We start from the raw sequence: 24,117 nt of genomic DNA on the forward strand, positions 1-24,117 counted from the left end.
CTTGGGTTATTACGTTCTCTATATATATATATAGGAACTGTTGTTTGAGTGAGCTAGGTACGGAGCTAGTTGTTCTTGTTTGTAGTTAGGCTAAACTGGAATGATACGATGACGAAAACAAAGAGCTAGCTTATATATATTGGGGTGGAGTATGTTTCTTTGAATGGCAAAAATCAGTTGACATTTGGCCTAATTAGCTAATTTTTTAGATGAATATTGGACATATGTGGCAAGACAATATGGGTTGATTTCATTAAGTCAAAAATGTTTGCTTGTTTAAAGAAGATCTGAGGAGTCTAAACTTTTTTTCTTCTTCAGGAATTGGTGTAAAGTTAATTGCATTTCCATACTATATATTCGTTGTTGGGAAAAGGCTGGGCATGTCGCCAGGGTGCCCAACATGTGTCATCCTCTCTCCTCCCCCTTTGGAAAAGGCCTCCTTGCCCTCCTGTGTCCAGCCATGTGATTGGTGTAGGCCGCTAGCTTACTGAAAGCTGGCAGCATATGCAACCCTCTCTCTTCTTTGTTTTAGTATTTGTTTGTTACTGTATACCATAAGTTTGGGCAAGTGAGATTCCAACTGTGTCTTGACCAAGTTAAAGGATGGGAAGTTTCCCACATGCACTCTATGGAGAAGCCTATCTCCTATACTGTTGCCATATTATAAAAGAATGTTCCTTATGCAGTTTAGTGGGAGATTCAGGAATTGTACACATTGAAATGGAGGCAGACAGATGACTGTTAGAACTTGATATGTACTTCAAAGAGTCTTAGTATTAAGCTAAGGGGATGTCTCTCACCTACACTGTCCTCCTGTTATCCCATGGCCTTACTGCAAAAGAAAGTCCCTAACTTATGCTTTTTAGTTAAGAATGTAGCCGCCATAACAAATTTCGTTCATCGTGCTGTTTGATGGGAGAGTCAGGAAAGTAACATGGAGGCTTATGTCCTGAGTTGAAGTGTTAGGTTACATTGAACCAATTTTTACTTCCTGGGTTCACATATTATTGAGCATTTGTATGATAAATTGTTTGTCATACCTGCACTGCTGCATATTATCTAATGCAAAATGTCATCGCCCTTAATGTTGTTAGTTAATTTTGGCTGTCTGAAGCATGTTGCTGTTCTCCTATCACTTATGTTAGGATGTCCCTGGATGAATGTAAATGCTGCTGGCATCTGCTATAGCATGTTAAAAAAAACAAAGCTTAATAAGAAAGCCCGATAACTTAAGAAACAACAACAAATCAACAACAACTCAGCCTTATCCCAACTAAATGGGTCGACTGATAACTTAAGTAACATACATCAAAATTCAAATGAAACCCAAACAGAAAATAAGAGGAACGTCTATGATTGCATCAGTTCCTTCCAGGTTGAAAAGAGTTGGTCCTGATGTGGAGCAGGAAAAACCGGTAGTTTGTTATGGGTTGTGCATATCACTTCCTAGGTGGAAGCTGCACAGACATGATTGATTGCTGTGAATTAACACAACAACTTGATGTCCTTAAAGCATGACAATAGAATCAGCATCTGTGTCAATTAAAGCCAGTTGTCAAACAACATAGTACTCCCAATAGTAGATTGCATAACTTGAGCTCACTGACATAGCAAATGATTGTGTTTTCAAATCTTTAGAATAAAATGGTATATATTCATGAAAGTGAACTTGCTTAATTGAGTCTGATGCTGGCAGCCTAGGTTTATGGATTTTTCTAAAGCTTTAATACAAAGAAAGGTGGTGGGGCATTGGTAGGGTTAAATGGGGTTTATAAAGAGGGGAATAGAAGATAATGTATCTTAAAAAAAATAAAAATAAAAGAATACAATATGGATAGAAGAAGAAAAGAAAAGATACTGTTGTGGGGCTGTAAACAGCACCGAGTGTAGTAACTAGGGAAAACAACATATATCAATGGGAGAATGGTTTTTAAGATTAGGAAACCTCATGTAAATCCAGTATCGGAGAGATTAGGGACTCAAAATAGAAACTAGAATTTAGAAACTTCCCAAATAACGTCCTTGATTTAAAAACTCAGCAAATAGCAAGTTGCCAAAATCAGTAACTATCAAAAAGCAACTAATAAATTTAGAAGGTAAAAAACAGAAAAAGGGCGTACAGTGCACGAGGCTCCCGACACTGCAGGGTCTGGGGAGGGTCATAGTGTACGCAGCCTTACCCCTGATTTCGCAGAGAGGCTGTTTCCAGACTTGAACCTTTGACCACTCGGTCACAATCATAGTGTTAAGTCTCGTTTCGGAAGGCCATTTCGGCCAGACCGAAATTGCGCCAAAGTATTGTATTTTTTCAATGAGTTTTGCCTGGCCATCTCTGGGTGTAAAATGCCGAAATGACCAAAATACCAAAACGAAATGGCCGAAATTTCAATGAAACGGTCATTTTTAGACCGAAACTACCGAAATTTCCGAAACGAGACTGACCGAAATTTCCGAAATATTGCATTTTTTTCATTTCGACATAGCATCTTGTTTCGGCCTGGCCGAAATATCCGAAATTTCGGTGAGATTTTGAACTATGGTCACAATGGAGCAACTTTATTGTTGCACCAAGGCCTGCCCCCTGAGGTAGAAAACAGAAACAAAAATTGAAATTAGAAACAAGGGACAGAGTTAGAAAGAAACTGAAATAGCAAGTCCAGATTTAGTAACTATTGGGAAACAGCAACTATAAGCAAAATTAACATATCAAGTTCCTACATAGAAACAAGGAATCAGATTAGGAAACTCATATGAACCACAATAATGAGTGCATCAGTAATTAATGACTAATAGAGATTAGAGAATAGAAACAAAGAAGAGTTGTTGCTGTAATAGAATCTAGACATGGCAGAAACTGTCCACTGAAGTAGGAATCGATGGAGTGAACTGCTGTTTTGACACAATATTCTGATCTGAAACTGAAAAGAAACCATCAGCAGTTAGTCGGTGGTTTAATATTAAGAAAACGCAGAACTGAATGGTAGACAGATCACAGATATTTGTAGGGATGAAGAAAATAGAACCTATCCTTGATTGTATGAAGAGAAAAGAAACAAGGATATGTTAGGCCTCTTACCTAACGGTTGAGAAGGTCTCTCACCAGCTCTAGCCTTGGCATCTCACCAATGTTTCCCTACTGCATCCCCACAGTAGAGCAGTTCTAAATCCCACAGAATTACAGAACCATGCTGTCTCTCACAGAACTCAGCTAGCATAGAGCTAACAAGTTGTCCAAATTGTGTGTGTGTGTGGGGGGGGGGGGGGAAGATGTCTTTGCCCTTTTTCTTTATTTATAGCTTTAAGGAAAAGTACATAAGAGGTAGTAATGCTAAGGAATATCTTACTACCTAAGATTCTTACAAAATAGCATTCATCTAGAAACTTATCAAAATAACAACTACTACAGTTTGGAATTTAGTAACTAATACCCAGCCTTCTAGAAACAAACTTAAATAAAAATGTACAACTTGAATAGGACCCCATGACCCACGCTAGCATTAAACCCTAGTCTGAACCATGGCTGGTTCAAACCAGAACAAAATCTGGTTCAACCACAATCACAGGACCAATGGCTGATTTCCTACATCCAAAGGTCCTTCTCAAAAGCTGACTCCTATTTAAACTAGAACTTGCCCAATCCTAATACGACTCAAACAACTTTTTTTTTTTTGCCCAATAATCGACTGAAAAGAGCATATCTAGACTCCTTGCTGAGTAGGGATCAAAGACTAGTTACCACGTCCAAAAATCCTAATATGACTAGGACCAAACAACCAATGAGGCTTTCAAACTCCTAAGGCTACTCGTTATAGACTTAAAATGTGTGGATTCCCTTTGAATAAAAAATTGTCTTCAAAATTGAGCCTATTACAATTAAATCCCCTAAATTTAAAAGCCCTATGCAACTAATATCAAAATAGGGCCTAAGGTGTTACTGCTTACTGGAAGATGTAATGCTTGTACCAATCTTCATGACTTAAGTTTACATATGCCTAATGTCGACCATAGTATGGATAGGCAATTTTGTTCCTTTGGTGAAAGGCTTGTCCCTAGTTGTCAAGGTGCCAAGGCAGTGGCTGGACGCCTTGTTGCTTAGGCGGGTGCCTATGTGACGAAAGCCTGCACAGAAAGAAACATACATTTAGGTTTGGGTAATAGGGTTTATACTCCGTAGCTTACTTGGTAATGTCAGTGTGTATCTCCTTGCATTGTAATATTATTTACAATAGCATATAAATCAGTGATATTAAAAGAAAAGTTGATGAATATGGTGCCATGACTAGGTCAAAACCTCGTTAAGGTGCAGAAGGCGACTGCCATATTCACCAGAATAAGGCGACTTCATTTCTTGCCCATCCAAACATACATTCTTGCCTAGGCATTGGCGACACCTTGACTACCATGGGGCTTGTCTGACTTGGCAAGAGACATCCTGTGGCACACTACTGATTGTGATCCTTCCTCCTTGTCCTCTTCATCTTCTTCAACCCCTAGTCTGAATTAGTTTGAAATGGATCACGTTGATACATTCACTGATACTCCATACAGTTTGATCTTCTCATTTTCATCTCCCTTTTCAAACTTCATGCTCTCATGCTTAGAACTTGTGTAACTCAAGTAGATATATGTTCAAATGATATCCTGGAATTAGCTATGAGTTGCATCCTTTTGATCCCTGGCATCTCCCGATAGGTTAAAATGTTCTCCACTTGTGTGCCCCAATGAGTAAATGATTTTTATTTTACTATTTTACTTTGTGACTTTGAGCTTGATTCCATAGTCTTGGGCCTCTTGGCCTGTGTGAGGGTGAAAAGTTGAAATGATATACCATGGAGGTTTGGCTCAGTGTGCCTTCTTGGTTTTGTCTTTATTAGTCTATTTGTCTAGTAGGAATATAGGATGATGTAGCAGCCAAAGGTGTTGAACGGTCTTCTCTCCTTTTACTTCAGCCATTACTCATCATAGCCATCACAAGTCGTTGAGCTGAGGTCTCAAAAGTGATATTAGTAAATTGCTAGCTTTGTTTTAGTTTCTTTGCAGCCCTCTTGCAATTCTCTTACCATCTCAACTCAGCTTGGATTTTGTGAAATTGTTGCCCATCTTAAATAATTTCCAGGTTTGTTTTTACTAATTTGATGTTTTTATTCAAAGAGCACATTTCCCATGATCATACCTGCACCATAACTAGGAAGCCTAGTCCCATCTGGTAGAAACACAAATCTCAGTGCTCCTAGGAATAGGAGAGGATCCCAACTCAAATAGGAAAAGAAAAAAGAAACTAGAGAGCAAAGAAAAAACTTTGGATATATGGGGTAAATTAAAGTAACCGGAAGAATATCTCAATTGTACCACACTTAGGGGTCTGTGCTAGAAAGATTGACTTCTTTTGGGGTTAACATTGTGTAGTTGGATCACTTGGATGATTAGGGTCTGCAGGTTAGTATTTCAGAACCTTGAAAAGAATTCAATCCAACTGGTACTTGGCTGGAAAGAACTCTTCAAATAAATGGTACTGATGAAGGAAATATGCAGCTTATGTTGACATATGGGGTGTCTACTATTATGCCTTAGGTTTTGGTGATGAAACTCACATTGAGATGATGGTCCAAGGGATTACTAATATTTGTGTTAATATCAAAGGATCTATACAATCCCAAGTGCACAAGTGGACTGTCATACTTTAAATTAGATTTCAGTTGATTAAATGCAAGCCATTCCTTGAGATTTGGGCAAAGTGGTATGGAAGCTTGAGGAACATAATTGGAAAGCTTCATCAAGTCCAAATCCCAACATTTGTTTAAGATTTCAAGAGTTGGAAGCATCATTAAGAGTTCAAGCTCCATTGACATGGGACTTTGTATTTAACTTGTATTTTCTCTTAGTTCTATATAATCTATCTCTCTCTTTTAGCCTGAAAAGCTCATAATTAAGTCACTTAAGCCCTAATGGAACAAATCCCCATAATAGGAGTTTGACTCTAGTGACTTGAGTATATCTGGGCATAGATACTGTTAGAACATCAGAATCTTATAAATAGACTAGAATAACCAGAGAAGAAAGAAGGGAAAGAAGAGAAGAAGAGAGGAGGAGCACGCAAGTTCCAAAGGTGGGAGAGAACCTGTGGCTAGACTAGAATGTTCTACCGCAGGTCTGCCCCTCTTCTATTTATAATTAAAACATAATAAAACGCATGACACTAATGCCCCTGCAATCAACCGACATTACAAAGGACTCAAGAACTGATAGAAAAGAAAGAGAAAGACCAAACAGCCCCTAATGCTAATACTTCAACACTCCCCCTCAAGCTGGAGCATATATATCACCCATGCTCAGCTTGTTACAATAAGAATGAAAACTAGGAGCAAATAGAGACTTGGTATACACATCAGCTAGCTGATTAGACGAAGAAACAAATAGTGTCTCGATCAACTTCTTCAAAACGGCATTGTGAACGAAGTGACAGTCCACTTCAATATGTTTGGTCCTCTCATGAAAGACCGGATTACTAGCAATATAGATGCCTGCCTGATTGTCACAATACATCTTCATAGGACTCGGGGATTGGAAAACCCATCTCAAGAAGTAGCAAACGGTGTCTCGATCAACTTCTTTAAAACGGCACTACGAATGAAGTGATAGTTCACTTCAATATGTTTGGTCCTCTCATGAAAGACCGGATTACTAGCAATATAGATGGCTGCCTGATTGTCACAATACATTTTCATAGGAGTCAGGGACTGGATAACCCATCTCAAAAAGTAATGACCGTATCCATATCAATTCAATAGCAGTATGAGCCATAGTTCTATACTCTGTTTCAGCACTAGAATCGCAATCGTGGGTCTTTCTTGCTTTGCCACGTAACTAGGTTTCCACCAACAAAGTACAATATCCTGTGGTAGACCGACGATCACTAGCCGAACTTGCCCAATCTGCATCAACGTACGCAACTAACTCCATATGTCTATTGGGACGATAAATAAGCCCCTTTCTAGGAGCACCCTTAAATTTCGCAGAACCCGAATAGCTGCATCCCAATTAGACTGACAAGGGGATAGTATGAACTAACTGAGAACCCCAACAATAAATGATATGTTTGCCTAGTGACAGTCAAGTATATTAACTTCCCAATCAAGCTTCTGTAGGAGTGCACATCTTTAAGAGGTTCACCATCATCAATCCCAAATTTTTTATTAGGATCCATAGGAATATTCCCTTTTTGCTTCTAACAATCTCAATCCCAACAAACACTGAATGGTTTGAAAAACACTGAGAAAAACCATAACCAGTCACAATAGCACTAAACTTCTTGAATCACGCCCGAGGGGACTGTTTCAACCCATAAATAGCCTTGTGCAACCTACACACACGTCTACCATTCTCCCCCTGAGCAACATACCCTGGAGGTTGCTCCATATAGACCTCTTCGAGTAAGTCACCATAAAGGAAGGCATTCTTAATGTCTAGCTGGAATAAAGGCCAATCAAAATTTACAGCCATAGAAATAAGAAGATGAACTGAATTCACAGGAGAGAAAGTCTCAAAGTAGTCAACACCATAAGTCTGGGTGTATCCCTTAGCTACCAGGTGAGCTTTAAGCCGCTCAACAGAACCATCAGAGTGATACTTAATAGTATACACCCATCTACACTTTACCAGGTCTTTGCCAGGAGGTAAGTCCACCAACTCCCATGTTTGACGAGTCAATAAGGCGTCCATTTCCACATCCATGGCTTTCTTCCTAGCAGGAATAGCAAGGGCCTCAGTGTGGGTGCGAGGAATGGTATTAGTAGGCGGTAAGTGAGCAAAACTATGGAAACAAGATGGAAGATGGGAGAGTGACACAAACTTATTAGTGGGATATGCAACTAAAGATTTTTGGGTGCATGAGCGTTTACCTTTACGAATGGCAACTGGTGAGTCATCTGGTTCAGCTGGTAAGTTAGGATCCGCACCAGAGGTTGAGGACGGTACGGGAAGAGATGGAGATGGGCCAGTAATATTTGTACTGAGCTGCCCAATATGCTTCTTGCGCCGATACACCTGCAATGGAGAGGTAGACAAAGGAACAACCACATGGATGGGAGGAGGGTCAGACACTACTAAAGGATCACTCGACAAAGTGGGCTGATCAGAGAATTAGGAGGTACCTTCAAAGAAGGTGACATTAGCACTAACAAATTGCCTCCGAGTCATGGGATCATAACACCGGTACCCTTTATGAGTACGGGAGTAATCCAGAAAAACACACTTAGTTGACCTAGGGTCTAACTTATCACATGGTTGATGGAGATTATGAACAAAGCAGACACATCCAAAAACCCGAGGCGGTAAGTTAAAATTCGGTAAGTCAAGAAATAAAACAGAGAAATGAGACTTATCATCAAGCACAGAAGAAGGCATTCGGTTAATTAAGAAACAAGCAGTAAGAAGTAAGAACTGCATCACACCTAAAGTGTTTAGGCACTTGCATATGAAGCATAATAGCACGGGCGACCTCAAGTAAAAGTCTATTTTTGTGTTCCGCTACCCCATTTTCTTGATGGGTATAGGAACAACTGGTTTGATCCAGTAGCAACACAAAAGAAGAAATTTCATGCAACAATGCTGTTTAAGGTTACTCACGATAGGGGGAGTGTCCCTATCCTGAGTTGTGTTGAATTGTAGAGTTTAGGTTTATGTCTATGTTTCCCTTTAGTTATTTACTTTGTGTTATCGGACCTTGACTCTTAATAGGTTCCTACTAAGAGTTCATTACCGAAATACATTATAAAGTGTAAGGGTTCATTACTAAAATACATTATAAAAGGTAAGGCTGGACCACGGTAAGTGATGTTTAGTCGTATCATGTTCCAGCATTTGTGTTTGTGTTAAAGAGGGTGTACCTTTATACTGTGGAGTGGTTTATAGTGTTAGGTGTTTTGGTTAAGCTACGTTGTCAAGTTAGATTTTCCTATTATATCTAGGAGACTAGGAGTAGTATTCTAATTAGTTAGAGTCGGCTAAGTAAGAGTTTGGTTTCTGTTATAATCCTAATATGAGCATTATAAATAACATGTGGTTGGCGGTAGAACTATTCAGTCTATCGTCCAACTCTCTATCTATTTCCTCTTCTTCTCATCTACAGATCCTGGTTTGTTAGGTTCAGATTTGTTACATGGTATCAGAGTGATGAAGAAGAAGAGAAAAAAATTCTGCAAATCTGAGAAGAGAGAAGGTCTCTAAGTCTGAAAAAAAAGATGGGTTCTTGCTGTTTCGATCATGCCTGTTGCCACTGTATCTGATTTCTCGGTTTCGTATACATGATTTCTGTGTCTGGTTTGCGTTCTGCTGGGCATGGATGTTGTCAAATGAGCTGTTGAATTTGCTAAGGGTATCGTATAATGTTGCTAAGGGGTTTCTTGGCGTGCTACTGCTGTGATATTGGCGCTTTAATAGCAACTCATGTTGATATTTACTCCTTATGTCCGCCCCTGGTTTCCACTACGCGACTGCCGAAGGCTCAAGACAACTAACGTGGCTGTATCTATCCACTATATCTGCTGCTATTGCTATCGTTGTCTGCTACTCTGCTGGCCGGTTGAGTCTGCTACTGTGATTGAAGAACTGATATTGCTGCAAATTGATGGAGTCAAGATTTCGAATTTTTGATTTCGATTGCCATTGCTTTTATTCGCTGAAGCTTCTCCCGCTTGCTGTTGGCTCCTCCCTCTTGGTTACTGCACTCACCCCAACCCCTTAGTTCTCGTGACGAAGGTAGAAGACACCTCGTTCGTGGTTTGGTTTTAAAACTTTGTTTTTTCCAATTTTAACCTTGCCTTTGAATCTTATTCAATTTGTTAGTTTACCAGCACCTTGTAATCAGATCAGAGTACAAAGAAAGAAGAAAAAAGAGAGAAGAAGAGAAGGGAGAAGAAGCTTGCAAGTCTCAAGAAGGGAGAGGACCTGCGGACAGAATAGAATAATCTGCCGCAGGTCTGCTCCTTATTTATTTATATTAGAATCCAAAAAATAATAGGACAAGTATGCCCTTACATAAAACCGACTTGGCTAAGAGCAGAAATAAAACTAAGTACAAGTACAATTCTGCCCCTATAACTACATATCTCAACACTCCCCCTCAAGCTGGAGCATATATATCACCCATGCTCAACTTGTTACAACATGACCGAAACCCAGGAGCAAATAAAGACTTTGTGAACACATCAGCAACCTGATCAGATGAAGAGACAAACATAGTCTCAACTAGCTTCTTCAAGTCGGCGCTGTGAACGAAGTGACAATCCGTCTCTATATGCTTAGTCTTCTCTTGAAAGACCGGATTACTAGCAATATAGATGGCAGCCTAGTTGTCACAAAACATCTTCATAGGGGTTGGAATTAGAAACTCCATCTAAAGTAGGAGAGATCTAATCCACATCAACTCTGCAGTAGTATGAGCTAGGGCTCTATACTCTGCTTCAGCACTGGACCTGGCAACAATAGTTTGTTTCTTGTTTCGCCACGTAACCAGATTTCCTCCAACAAGGTGCAATACCCTGTAGTAGAACGAAGGTCACTAGTCGAACCTGCCCAATCTGCATCAGATAGGCAACAAATTCCATATGTTTATTTGGACGATAAATTAATCCCTTCCCAGGGGCTCCCTTCAAATACCGAAGAACTCGAACTGTAGCATCCCAGTGAGACTTACAAGGGGAATGCATAAACTGGTTGAGAACCCCAACAACGTAGGATATGTCGGGCCTAGTGACTGTCAAATACAACAACTTTCCAATCAAGCTTCTGTAGGCATGAACATCCTTAAGACCCTCACTATCATCAGAGCCAAACTTATGATTAGGATCTATACGAATATCTACTGGTTTTGCAGCAAGCATACCAATTTCGGTCAGGAGATCTAACACATATTTTCTTTGGGACAGGGTGATTCCCTTTTTACTTCGGATAACCTCAATCCCAAGAAAGTAGTGAAGCTGACCCAAGTCCTTAGTTTGAAAATGTTGTTGTAAGTAATTGTTTACCTCCTTGATCCCACTTTCATCATTCCCTGACACAATGATATCATCAACATAAACAACCAGAGCAACCAATTTCTCTCCTTGGCGGCGAGCAAACATAGAATGGTTTGAGAAACACTGGGTAAAACCAAAACCAGTCACAACAGAGCTAAACTTCTCGAACCATGCCCGAGGAGACTGTTATCGCCCATAAATAGCCTTGTGCAGCCTACACACACATTTATTATTCCCCCCCTGAGAAATATACCCTAGGGGTTACTCCATATAGACCTCTTCAAGCAGGTCACCATAAAGAAAAACATTTTTGATGTTCAACTGGCAATGGCCAATCAAAATTCACTGTGTTGGGAGAAAGGGGGAGTCGTGAATAGGCTAGCATCAGCCCCTATTCATGACTCCTCTATTGGGGGTATTTTTGTCTTTGTTTTTTGTTATGTTTTAACCTATTTTAATGATATGTTTTGGGGGCAGTTACTCTAACGACTGCAGCCCCAATTGCCCAGTTTCTCTCCTTTCTTCTTCTTTCTCCTTATTCTTCCCTTATATTTACATGGTATCAGAGCAGGGACTGTAGGAGTCGATCATTCATCCTTAATCCTTTCTCTGTTCCTGTGTTTTAATTCGAAGAAGCCTGCAGTTTTGAAGACTTAAAGTTTTGGATTTTTTCGTGGTCTATTCTTAAAGGGGATGCAACACCCTTTGCTGCAGTCATGTGGTTTTATGTGAGACTAGTTCATGACTATACACAGGTTTTGTGGTTTTGTCTTTGGTATGTGCCAAGGTTGAGATCGATTCAGGTTTTGTAATTGATTTTATTGTTTGGTGGTGATTACTTGCTGCTGGCTGGTGTCTGTGATTTTATTATAATCTCAGAAGTGCTTGCTGTCCATCAGTTTCAATCTGTCCGGGACTTCTTTGTGAAGATTTAATTTGTGTAGTGAAACATGGGTGATGCAAAGACCACTGTGACTGAGCTGTCCTCTTCTCATCGTATTTCCGAAAGGAAACTTGAAGGGATTTCTAATTTTCAGCAATGGAAAAAGGTGGTTCGATTGGCCTTGACGGGGCGTGATCAACAGGATCATCTCACAAAGCCAAAGCCTGAAGGAGATGCGACATGGGATACGGTTGATGCAAGAATATTGAGTCAGATGTTGAACTCAATGGATAATCAGATTGCAGACCTGGTTACTCTCATTGACACAGTAAAGGAGTTATGGGACTACTTGAATGTCCTCTATTCTGGGAAGGACAACTTGTCTCGAATTTATGACTTGTCCCAGGCTTTTTATAAAGTGGATCAAAAGACTCTGACTGTAACCCAATATTTTGCGGAATTCAAGCGGCTATATGAGGAGCTGAATTCCATTCTTCCTATCACATCTGATGTAAAAGAGATGCAGCAACAGCGAGAGCAGCTGGCTGTTATGGTATTTTTGGGTGGACTTCGAAAAGAATTTGAGCTAGTACGGTCTCAAATCCTCGGTGGGGATAGAGTCACCACCCTTTCAGAAGCTTTTTCAAGACTTTTACGGGTTTCTCGTGAGAACTGCCATGATTCCTCTCATGGTAATGAAAGTTCAGCCCTTGCAGCCTTTCCCAACCGTGGGTCCAGTGGTGGGACAGGTACGGGCAGCAGTGGTGGTAGCCGTGGTCGTGGGTCAGGGAACAGTAAAGCACCCACATCCGGTACTTCAGAGACTTCAGGACAGGTGCGCATTGTGGCAAAGCTGGTCACATTCAGCGCTTTTGTTGGAAGCTTCATGGTAAACCACCTCAGTTTGCTAATTCAGCCAGCAGTGATCCTGTGGTTACCCCTCCTTCTAAGCCTGAGGGTAAAACAATGACTATGTCTGATGAAGATTATGAGCGGTTTACTCAATTTCAGAATTCTTAGTCATTTGAGTTCTCCACTGCTACCCTAGTGCAGCCAGGTAATGCTATTGCATGCTTATCATCTACTTCTCGTCCCTGGATCATTGATTCAGGTGCTTCGGACCATATGACTAGAGCATCAGGTATTTTTTCTTCATTATTGAATCTTCTTCCAATGTTGTGTCAGCCGATGGATCTCTTGCTAAGGTTCGGGGTACAAGCACTGTCCATGTTACCCCCTCTTTGTCGTTGTCCTCCGTTTCTTATTTGCCCAAATTTCCTTTAAATTTATTATCTGTTCGAAAATTTATCAAAGCTAACAATTGTTCGATTACCTTTTTACCTTATTATTGTGAGTTTCAGGATCTCTAGTCGAGGAAGATGATTGGTAGAGGTCGCGTATCTGGGGAACTGTATCTTCTTGACAACGCATCCACTGTGGTGTGTTCGAGTGTGGCATTTCCTCATCAGATTCATTGTCGTTTGGGTTATCCTTCATTGCACAGTTTGAAGATTTTAGATAGTCGATTTCAGTGCTGGTCTAGTTTGCTGTCTGAGTCTTGTCAGTTTGGGAAACTTCACTGTGTAAGTTATCCCCCTCGAGTCAATAACAGGGCTGTCCAACCCTTTTCTTTAGTTCATTCTGATGTATGGGGTCCGTGTCCTGTTACTTCTGTGTTGGGTTTTCGTTACTTTGTCACTTTTGTAGATGACTTTTCCAGAGTTACCTGGATTTATTTAATGAAGGATCGTTCTGAATTACTTTCCATTGTCTGTAATTTTGTGCTTGAAATTCAGAACCAATTTACTACTTCTTTGAAAGTTCTTCGAAGTGACAATGCAAAAGAATATTTTTCTGCTCCCTTTAATGAGTTTATGGTTCAACATGGGATCATTCATCAGTCCTCCTGTGCGGATACACTTCAACAAAATGGTGTAGCCGAGCGGAAGAACAGACATTTGATGGAAGTTACTCGATCTCTTTTATTTGAGATGAAAGTGGCTAAAATTTTTTGGGCTGATGCTGTTTTGACTGCGTGTTATCTTAGTAAGTGCATGCCTTCTTCTGGTTTGGGTGGTGGCATTCCATATTCTTTGTTGTTCCCTTCCCATCCGTTGTTTGTCTTACCACCACGTGTTTTTGGGTGTGTTTGTTTTATTTAGGATCATCGTCCTGGTCGCTCTAAGTGGGATCCTAGAGCTCTTAAATGTCTTTTCGTGGGGTATTCTAAAACCCAAAAGGGTTACCGGTGTTATTCTTTTGATTTGCGAAAGTACTTTGTTACCGCTGGTGTCACTTTTTTGAATCTACTCCATTTGTTGCATCCTCGATGCCTGCTTCAGAGATGGACGATGATCTCCCTCTTTCTGTTGTAGATACTTCTTCTCCTGTGCAGGATTCTTTGCCTCCGGTGCCACCTCCAACAAAACCACTGGCTGTTTTTCGTCGTCGCCCACCGGATGCGCCGACACATCGCATTACACCTATGGAAAGATACAGTACCCAGGCAGCACCATCTACCACGTTATCCTCGCCTTCAGATCCCACTCGAGGTACATCCTCCTCTGTTATTGCACCTACTAATTTTGATCTTGATGTTCCTATTGCTACCCGTAAGGGGGTTCGGAGTTGTACCCAACATCCTATTGATCGTTTTGTGTCCTATGCTCGTTTGTCCTCTTCTTTTGTTGCTTGTTTGTCTACTATTGACAGTTATCCTATTCCTAAGTCGGTGGTAGAGGCCTTGGCTCACCCTGGGTGGAGGGTTGCCATGATTGAGGAGTTATCTGCTCTGAAGGACAATCAGACATAGGATCTTGTTTCTTTACCCGCTGGTAAGTCTGCTATCGGTTGTTGCTCGATATTTGTGGTGAAGGTTAATCTTGATGGGTCTGTGGCTCGGTTAAAGGCCCGTCTTGTTGCTAAGGGCTATGCCCAGGTATATGGTGTAGACTATCTGGATACTTTCTCTCCGGTTGCAAAGCTTACTTCTATCCGCATTTTGATTTCTTTGGCTGCTATACATCACTGACCGTTATTTCAGCTAGACGTCAAGAATGCGTTCTTGCATGGGGACCTCCTTGAGGAGGTGTATATGGAGCAACCTCCTGGTTTTGTTGCTCAGGGGGAGTCTGGTAAGGTGTATAAGCTGAGGAAATCTTTGTATGGGCTGAAACAGTGGTTTGGCCGTTTTACAGATGTTGTGTTGGAGTTTGGTTTGACTCGGTCTGAGAGTGATTACTCAGTGTTTTTCAGGCAGTCAGATGCAGGGAAGATATTTTTGGTAGTTTATGTAAATGATATTGTTATCACAGGGGATGACTCTTCAGGTATTGAGAGCTTGAAGACATATTTGGGGCAACAATTCAGATTAAGGACTTGGGACGACTGAAGTACTTCTTGGGTATTGAGGTAGCTCAATCAAGGAAAGGGATTTCGCTCTCAGAGCGAAAATATGTGCTTGATTTACTTTCAGAGATGGGATTACTGGGATCTAGTCCTTTGGATACTCCTATGGGTCCAAATGTGAAACTTATGGCAGAGGATGGGGATGTTCTGGATGATCCAGAGAAGTATCGAAGGCTTGTAGGGAAACTCAACTATTTGACTGTGACTAGACCTGACATCTCTTTTCCTGTTAGTGTGTTGAGTCAATTTATGTCCGCCCCTAGGACAGCTCATTGGGAGGCAGTTATAAGGGTGTTGCGATATATTAAGAAGGATCCAGGGTGTGGTCTCTTGTATTCTAATCATGGTCATAGAAGGATTGAACGATTTATTGATCCGGATTGGGCAGGATCTCCTATTGATCGAAAGTCTACTTCGGGCTATTGTGTCTTTGTTGGAGGCAACCTAGTTTCATGGAAGAGTAAGAAACAGACTGTAGTAGCTCGATCTAGTGCAGAGTCGGAGTATCGGGCTATGGCTCATGGCACTTGTGAACTAATGTGGATTAAACAGTTGGTGACTGAACTTGGATTTGGTGATGATTCTCCTATGTTGTTGTGGTGTGACAGTCAGGCTGCTATTCATATTTCTGAGAATCCAGTGTTTCATGAGAGAACGAAACACATTGAGGTCGATTGTCATTTTGTTTGTGAGAAGCTGCAGCAAGGGATTATTTCCCCTCGCCATATTCGTACTGGGGAGCAGCTTGCTGATTTGTTCACCAAGTCTTTGGGAAGTATGAGAGTGAATTACATTTGTACCAAGCTGGGCATGATTAACATCTATGCTCCAGCTTGAGGGGGAGTGTTGGGAGAAAGGGGGAGTCGTGAATAGGCTAGCGTCAACCCCAATTCACGACTCCACTATTGGGGGTATTTTTGTCTTTGGTTTTTTGTTATGTTTTAACCTATTTTAATGATATGTTTTGGGGAAAGTTACTCTAATGACTGCAGCTCCAATTGTGCAGTTTCTCCCCTTTCTTCTCCTCTCTGCTTCTTTCTTCTTCTTTCTTCTTATTCTTCACTTAAATTTACACACAGCAAGAGAAATCATAAGGCGAACAAGATTCAGCCTAGCCACAGGAGAGGTGGTCTCAAGATAGTCAACACCATAGGTCTGGGTGTACCACTTAGCAATCAGACGGGCTTTAAGCCGCTCAACAGAGCCATCAGGATGATTCTTAATAGTGTACACCCACCGACACTTGACCAGGTCTTTACCAGGAGGTAAATCTACCAACTCCCATGTATGTTGAGTCAGTAAGGCATCCATTTGCATATCCATGGCCTTTTTCCAAGCAGGGATAGTAAGGGCCTCAATGTGAGTGCAAGGAACAGTATAAGAAGACAAGGAAGTAGCAAGACTATGAGGACAAGATGGAAGATGGGATAGGGAGACAAATTTCTCATTTGGATAAGCAACTAAAGACTTGAGTACATGAGCGTTTACCTTTGCGAGTGGTAATGAGTAAGTCATTAGGATCCAGATCAGTTGGTAAGTCAGGAAGAACAGGTAAGATCGGATCTTCGCTAGAGGGTAAGGAAGGTACAAGAAGCGATTCAGAAGGGCCAGTCTGATATGAATCGAGCTGCTCAATTTGCCTCTTGCGCTGGTACACCTGTAGTGGAGGAGTAGACAAGGGAACAATGGCGGGAATGGGAGGAGGGTCAGACACAGCTAAGGGGTCACTCGACATGGCAGGCTGATCAGAAAAGAAAGATGTACCTTCAAAGAATGTGACATCCGCACTGACAAATTGTCTTCTAGTAAGAGGGTCATAACACTTATATCCCTTCTGGGTCCTAGAGTAACCCAAGAAGATACATTTGGTTGGCCGAGGATCCAACCTACCACCATGGAGACGATGATTATGAACAAAACAAACACACCCAAAAACACGAGAAGGCAAGCTAAAGCTCGAAACACCGGGAAACAGAATAGAAAAAGGGGACTTGTCACCAAGGACAGACAAGGGCATTCGGTTAATCAAGAAACAAGCAGTAAGCCAGTAAGAACTGCATCACACCAAAAATGTTTGGGCACCTGCATATGCAACATGAGAGCCCGAGCAACTTCAAGTAAGTGCCTATTTTTTTGTTCCGCTACCCCATTTTGTTGAGGAGTGTAGGAGCAACTAGATTATTCTGTTAGTAACACAAAAGGAGGATACTTCAGGTTGAACAAACTCCAAAGCATTATTAGACCGAAAAGCTTTTATAGAAGCATTAAACTTGGTCTTTATTTCATAGCAAAAATTTGGAAACACAGTTAAAAATTCTGATCTATCCTTTTAAAGGTACAACCAAGTAGTCCTGGAATAATCATCCACAAAAGTGACAAAATACCGAAAACCATGTCTATTGCTTGCCCGACAAGCACCCCACACATCTGAATGCACTGATGAAAATAAAGAAGTACTACGGGGCAAAGGACGAGAGGGATAAGTAGCACGATGATGCTTACCCAACTCGCAGCTCTCACACTCTAATTTATTTAAAGTCTTAAACTGAGGAAAAATAATCTTTAACCTAGACAAAGATAAATGTCCTAGCCTACAATACCAACGAAAGGGGACTCTCCACCAACAGTAGTAGCCGCAGCTGAAGCACAGGGAGCAGCACCATTCTAAAAATATAGCCCATCTTTTTCACACCCTCCCACTAATCGTCTTCCTCGTGTGAAGGTCCCGAAACCATTGTTTAAAATCTCGCGAAATCTCGAGCTGCTCGAAACGAAATGCTACTTCGAATCGAAAAAATACAAAAACTCGAGCGAAAATCTCGAAATCTTGAGATATTTCCAAAATCTCACGAGATTTCGAAATTTTCGACAAACCCCTTTATATAAAAGAGCACATTTCGTCAGTCTCAGTCGAAATTTCGACCGAGACTGAGAAACAGCTCTAGTTTTTTGGTATTTGCTTGGTTTTTGCTCATTTCTTCTCCATTCTTCAACTTCCCATTTGAATCCTTGCCGCATCTATGCCGGAACCACTTGATGATGCATGTTGATGATGCAGTTTACATGGCCACTGTGGATGACTGCACTCGCTTCTTCTCCCAGACTATGACGTGGCATGCATTTGTCCTATAGTCGGAGAGCAATACACATCGGCTCCAGTGGACATGAGTGGGGTTGATCCTTGACGGCGGAGTAGTTATTATTAGCAAATTTGTAAACATTTGAGATGAATGATGACTACTTGACTTGTAGGGGACAATTGGGGATATTGTGATTTTGAATTTTTGATATCATCTTCTTAAATCTTAACTCTTAAGTTGTTGTTGACTTGATGTGTTATGTACTTAATATTATGATTTATGACTTAACTTATGAGTCATTATGTTTCCAACTTAGTTCCAAGTCAATTTACTTGTTTAATATACAATGTGTATGTGTAAATGTGTAATTAACTAAGTTATACATTAGGGTTCGACTGTACGTTGCCAATCAATGGTGCACATCCAAAACACCATTTTGGGTGACTATTTTTGCAATTTGAACATTTAAATGTGTTTATATAGCCTAAAATAGGGTTTCCATGAAGTTTCAGGCCTTAACTTAGCCTAAAACCCACAGAAATGACCTACCGAAACATACCAGAAAAAATACAATATTTCGACCGAAATATCCGAAATTTCGAATATTTCGGTCCAGCCCGAAATACCAAAACGAAACGAGTTCTCGAAAAAATGCCCGAAACACATAGTAAGCTGGGGAAAAAGTCACAGAGAAATTCAGATTTTTTGTAAGTTGGCTAACGGAAAGAAGGCTCTAGGGAAATTGGGGAACATGTAAAACAGAAGAAAGAGAAATATTAGAATTAACACAAACAGTACCATGACCGGTAACAGGTGTAGAGGAACCGTTGGCCACAATAACAAGAGGAGTATGAGAGTTAGACCAATAGAACTAAAAATGGATGACTTACCACTCATTTGAGCGGAAGCCCCCGAATCAATGATCCAGGGTGTGGAAGTAGTGGAAAGGAAAGCAATAGGTGTACCTGCATGAGCCAATGTGGTAGCGGTAGAGGATGCCCCATTAGTGGAAGTGGATGACTCTAGACTCTTGATACGACACATGAGGTGTTGCACCTCATCATGGAGGTTGGTAGGAGAAGCTCCCACGGTCGAACTAGCCTTAGCATCACTAGGTGTAACAAAATCAGAGCCATCTTCCGGAGCCGCATGATTGGCCAAGTTTTGACTAGCAAGTATTAACAGTGTGATTTGTCATCCCACAATAAGCACATAATTGGGCTGCTTTATCAACATGCTGTCCACCAGAATTTCGACCATCAAAACAACGTTCTCCCCCTGAGCCACGGCCTCTAGTAGTAGTAGTAGTAGTAAAAGCTGAATTCTCCTTGGGGTTGGTTTCAGCCTTGGAACTAGGAGAGACAATGCGTTGGAGTCGAGAGAAGGTATCATTCAAGGTAGGGACAGATTCACCAGCAAGTAAATATCCCTTTACCAGCTTTGAGACTAGGATTCAACCCAGTCAGAAATTTAGACACAAAAACTCATTTCTTTGGGCCTTCAACTTCTTAGTATCAGTGGTAAGTGGCTGGAAAATATTTAATTCTTCAACCATACCCTTAAAAGCACTGTAATAATCTTGGAGGGACTTGTCTGATTGCTGAAACTGAAATAACTTCTCATAGAGCTCGAAAATACAGGTCATACTCTTCTCTTGAGAGTATGTTTCCTTTAGGTCATCCCACACTCCCTTTGCCGTAGTGTGGAACATGACATTGGCTGCAATGTCTGGCTCCATGCTGTTCCATAACCAAATAAGAATGATAGCATTCTCCTTATTCTAGTTGCTATAATCCTTGGAATCAAGTTCCGGAGGAGGAGAGGTAATGTAGCTAAGCTTGTCCTTAGCTATAATGTAAACACGGACAGCTTGTGTCCATAATAATAGTTGGAATTCCCCTTCAACTTGATGGAAATAATCTGAACATTGACATTGTCATGAGGGGTCTTCGAATCAGCCATAGTAGATATACTTCAATATTCGAGTAGAACAATCACCCAGAGCAGCAACCAAGTCTGAAGTAAGAAGGAGGACAGCAGCAGCAAAACCCAGCAACAAATAACCATAAAAAAACTCTGCAGTAAGAAGGGTAGCACCAAACAGCAGCAATATCACAACTGAAGAATCCAGCCAAAATAAATCGATTTCAGCGTTTTTTTTCCAGAAATCAATGTCAGGGTATTTGGGAAGTAAAATAAGGCCTTTGATGAAGCATCAACTCACTCAATCCAGGTTGTAATGGCCACCAGAAGAAGCAAACATAATTTAGAAGGAAGGCTGAATCGAAGAACTCCAAAAAAACAGCTTCCCAGAGAAGGTCAATTTGTCAGGGTTTTTATCCGGACATCGATTTAATAATCTTCAAGGATGATTGATGTAGAACTCCAATAAGACATGAACAATCGGTATAAAGTAGTAGAGATCACTCCATTAATCTTCAGAAAGGAGTGGTTTCAAGCCATAAGAAGAACAGCTATAGGTGGCTGCACACCACAAGAAGGAATAGCAAAGGAGAGACCAGCGGAGGATCATTGGGGGGGGGGGGGACTCTAATCTGATTAAAGGTTCTCTGATACCATGTTAGTTTACCAGCACCTTGTAATCAGATCAGAGTATAAAGAAAGAGAAAAAAAAGAGAGAAGAAGAGAAGGGAGAAGTAGCTTGCAAGTCCCAAGAAGGGAGAGGACCTGCGGACAGAATAGAATAACTGCCGCAGGTCTGCTCCTTATTTATTTATATTAGAATCCAAAAAATAATAGGACAAGTATGCCCTTACATAAAGCTGACTTAGCTAACAGCAGAAATAAAACTAAAGTACAAGTACTATTCTGCCCCTATAACTACAGATCTCAACACAATTTATGTCTCTTAAATGTTTTTATCTCAAGTATACCCTTGTGCACCCTCCTAATCTTGTCATACCTTTTTTTTTGCTTCTCAATTTCCAGATTTACCCCCCTTTTCTCCTTTAATTCTGTTTGTCCCTTTAATTTATTTTGTTTCCAAGTGTATCCTTTGTGAACCATTACATGACCCCTTGTGTCCTCTCTTCTTTCACATTCTAAACAACAACAACAACAAACTCAGCCTTATCCCAACTTAATGGGGTCGGCTACATGGATCCCAAAAAAAAGACGAAAGAAAGATAGTAAGAGAAAAGAGGCACAGCGCAACACATCAGAAGAAACTCAGCTAAATGGGGTCTGCGACATCGATCCTTGCCCTCCAACCGGTTATGTCCGAGGTCATACTTGGAACAAGATGATGGAGAATCCAAGAGGGATTCTTGCAGGATCGATTATGGAGAACAACCAGATTCAGATCAGGTTGTGTAGGACCAAAGAGGGATAGAAGGGTTGCAAGCTAGGGAAGATGAAGAGTCACCTAGCCACAGTTTAAGTTTAAAGTGGTTTGATGGAAGGTTGAGGATGATGGTGATAGATGAAGTTAAAATTAAGAGAAAGAAGACAAACAGAAAATAAAAGATAGCTTTGGCAGCCTAGAGTCCCACTAGTTGCCCAACCGTCGGAGTCCCACCTTGATGCCACTTGAGTCTTACAAGCAAAAGTTCTCACAAGGTTTTTTGTGTTTTTTTTTTTAAATTCTGGGTGTGCTGAAATAGCATCCCACCATTCTATTATATAGGGAAAAAAGAGGCTTAATAGTCTCTTGGATTATATCAAAGTGAATTAAAAGACTGTTGGAATTCCAAGACTAAATGGAATTCTCAACACCTAGAAACTAAAACCAAGACATAAGGAACTACAACCAAGAAAGTGATTTAGAAAAACTAAAAGACTCTTAATGACTAATAACTAATACCTAGGAGCATGAAAAATCTCATAACTCCACCTAGGAAACTAAAACCCACTACATTAATCAACCTAGGAATAAAAATAAATTATTATTAAGCCTAATCCCGTATGCCTTCTTTGTTCCCACGTTTTAGGCCCATTAAAGTGGCCCATTACAAAGAAAACACATAGAATCAAAGGCCCAATGTATACATAACCCCACCAAAGGCTTATTTCCAATAAAATAAGCCCATTACGTGACTTATCTGCATCACAAGACTTAGACTATGCATGTCTTTCCTCACCACTTCTCCTATGGTCAATTTAGGTCTGCCCCTAGCTCTTTTAGCTCCTTCAGTCGGAAATTATTTTACTCCTTACAGGGGGCGTCCGTAGGCCTCTGTAGAATATGACCATACCACCTTAAACGACTCTCTCGGAGCTTCTCATTCATCGATTCAACTCCCAAGTCTGCTCTTATATGTTGATTCCATGCTTTATCCTTCCTTATTTTTCCACGCATCCATCTTAGCATCCTCATCTCTGTGACACAAAGCTTATCAATATAACACTTCTTAACTGCTCAACATTCTGCCCCATACATCATGGCCGGTTGAACAACTATCCTTCAAGCTTTAAAGGAATACGTCTGTCACAGAACACTCCGGACGCACCTCTCCACTTCATCCATCCCACTTTAATTGTCTGTGAAACATCATCCTCTATGTCACCTTCTTTATTTATGATTGACCTCAGATAACTAAAATAGTCACTTTGCGGTATCTCTCTTTCCTCAATTCGCACCATATCAATATCCATCACAGTGTGACTAAAATTACACCTCATATATTCCGTCTTCGTTCTACTAATCTTGAAGCCTCTTGTTTCCAAGGTTGACCTCCAAAGCTCTAACTTAGAGTTGATCTCTTCTTTTGTCTCATCCACTAAAACAATATCATTGGCAAAGAGCATAAACCAGGGGAACTCGTCTTGAATGTTCTTGGTTATATCATCCATGATAAGTGCAAAAAGGTAAGGACTTAAGGCTGAACCCTGATGTAATCTAATCGTAATTGGGGATTCCTTGATCTGATTTATTTGGGGTCTGATTTGCATGGAGATGGGAAATTATTTAGTGGGATCTTACTTGCATGGAGATTATTTGCTATCGTGAGGGGTGATTGGAGATTTTTTTGGATATTATTTGCAGTTGTTCTTGATGATGCTGATTATTGTATGATGGTTGAATATTATTTATTGCAACATATGCCTTTTTTGTCCGCATGTCATGCTACACGTGAGGGGGAGATTGGAGATTCTTATATGTTCAAGTCATCAGTTGGAGATTATTATTATTTCTTGGGCCTCTATTTGCTGCCCAAAAAAATTTGGGGGACTTGGCCTTAGAACCTCGAGGGTTCAGAATAGAGCTCTCTTGATGAAATTAGGATGGAAACTCCTGACTGAGAATGACCCCCTTTGGATCCAGATCTTAAAAGCTATGTACTTCCCCAACTCCAATCTCATCAATCACCAAATACTGAAGAAAAAGAATGGCTCCTGGGTCTGGAAAGGAATTTGTTCCATTTTTGAGGATCTTAGGAAATTCTGCTGTTGGAAGATCGGCGACGGAAAGAAAGCACATATTTGGAAATCACCCTGGATCTTAACCCTACCCCACCACTGCATCCCCGCATCCATCACCCCACACCCCTCCTATAATAATGTTGAGGATTTATTCATCAACCAAGCTTGGAACAGACCTCTAATCTACTCAATCTTCCCTGCCTCTTGGCACAAGCCATCTGCCACATCCTGACTTCTTGATCACAACCCATAACAAAACTGGGAAATTCAACACAAAGACTGCTGCTAAGTTCCTCACCCAAATTGGCCATGCATCACTTTCCCATTGGAATGCTATTTGGGACCTAAA

At 40.8% G+C, this 24,117-nt stretch overlaps 1 protein-coding gene and 1 long non-coding RNA gene across 3 annotated transcripts in view; one reads left to right on the plus strand and one right to left on the minus strand.

The window, feature by feature from the left end:
- The window catches only part of LOC122663816 (N-lysine methyltransferase setd6-like), a 46,754-nt gene that overhangs the window by 631 nt on the left and 22,006 nt on the right, over positions 1-24,117 (plus strand). The window lies entirely within an intron of this gene.
- On the minus strand, positions 373-23,733 carry LOC122663817. Its single transcript, XR_006333227.1, has 3 exons — positions 23,723-23,733; positions 18,453-18,459; positions 373-521 (listed from the first exon to the last, which is right to left on the minus strand). It is a non-coding gene; the product is annotated as an uncharacterized LOC122663817 (long non-coding RNA).

The sequence above is a fragment of the Telopea speciosissima genome, chromosome 6 (genome assembly GCF_018873765.1).
Source record: "Telopea speciosissima isolate NSW1024214 ecotype Mountain lineage chromosome 6, Tspe_v1, whole genome shotgun sequence".
Taxonomy (NCBI): Eukaryota; Viridiplantae; Streptophyta; class Magnoliopsida; order Proteales; family Proteaceae; genus Telopea; species Telopea speciosissima.